This window comes from Pseudophryne corroboree, unplaced genomic scaffold (assembly GCF_028390025.1).
Source record: "Pseudophryne corroboree isolate aPseCor3 unplaced genomic scaffold, aPseCor3.hap2 scaffold_585, whole genome shotgun sequence".
NCBI lineage: Eukaryota > Metazoa > Chordata > Amphibia > Anura > Myobatrachidae > Pseudophryne > Pseudophryne corroboree.
In genome coordinates this window covers 388471-389708 of record NW_026970184.1, presented here as the reverse complement: position 1 = coordinate 389708, position 1238 = coordinate 388471, and positions in this window count along the sequence as shown.

The following is a 1238-nucleotide window of genomic DNA, read 5'->3' as shown; positions in this document are numbered from 1 at the left end:
CTCCTGTTTCTCCGTTGCCGACCCAATATTGAAACCCTGCCCCCGCACCGCTCCATCTCCGACTTGGAAATGGAGTGTTGTTGACCCCCCTCCCCCCCCCCCTGCACCGATTGACAGGCAGAGGCGATCGCATTATCTGCGAGGTGCCGCAGAAAATGCAGGCGGATGCGTATGCTCTTAGCAATTTTTGCAGTTGGATTGCTTATTGCGATTGCAATCCAACCTGAATCAGGCCCTATTACCTATCACAATGCACTGCGGGTAGTACAAAATGGGGTTAATATAGGAGAAAAACCCCCAGAGCTGTGCTCCTTAACTGTCCCTGGTGGCTAGTGGAGCAGCTGCCCAGTAATCAGTGTCCACGCCAGTGCGCACACGGCCCGCCCCCTACAGCCACGCTGGATCACGGTATAGTGTGGGCACAGAAGCCCCTTACCACCCTTTCATCAGCGGCCTCGTGATCCCAGAGGGCGGTGTGTGTGTGACTGACCTTAGGAAGAAACCGGAGCCTCCGCTGCAGTGACCCAGCAACCGGGGCACGGGAGTATACTGCGCCGCTGGGAGTGATGGAGCTGCAGTAAATATGTCTATTAGACCTAGCCTGCTGCAGCCCTTGTAGATTCTTATTAAAAAAGTTCTTCTTTTCTTGTCAAAATTAATAGCTAAGAATAGGATGCCTGAGGCAGCCCCCTGTTAAGTGGCCTGCTACTGAAGGCACCAACTACAAACTGAGCTCCCTGTTCATGGAAGCGAGGTTATAGAGGAGGGGGCGCTGAGTATCTTGGGAACAGTCAAAAGCTTTGAGCTTGTTGGTGCCTCAGATCAAGATCCTACTCTACACCCCAATGTGAATCCTTGTGGAGTCCAGTGTACCCCACAGAAGAAAAAAATGTGTCACAACCATTGGCAGCAACATTAGAATAGCTGCTGATGGGCACAATTGAGAAAGGAAGGGGGGAAAACATTTGAATCCAGCACATATATGTAATTTGTACCTTCCTACTTTAAAATGTAAAGGATGAACCTCACCCTGTGAGAACTATCTTCATGATCAAGAGATCTCATATGCAAGATAAGTATGTGTTGGGATAGGGCTGTGGAGGGCGGCTGCTCGGGCACACCCCCGTCAAGTTAAGGAGATTCAACTGAGGAAGCACAAGGGAACTCTCATCTGGGGACAACAACTGCAGGGAGAACACATTTTCAGATGAATGTGGGAGGGCAGAAGGCTGCCTAAT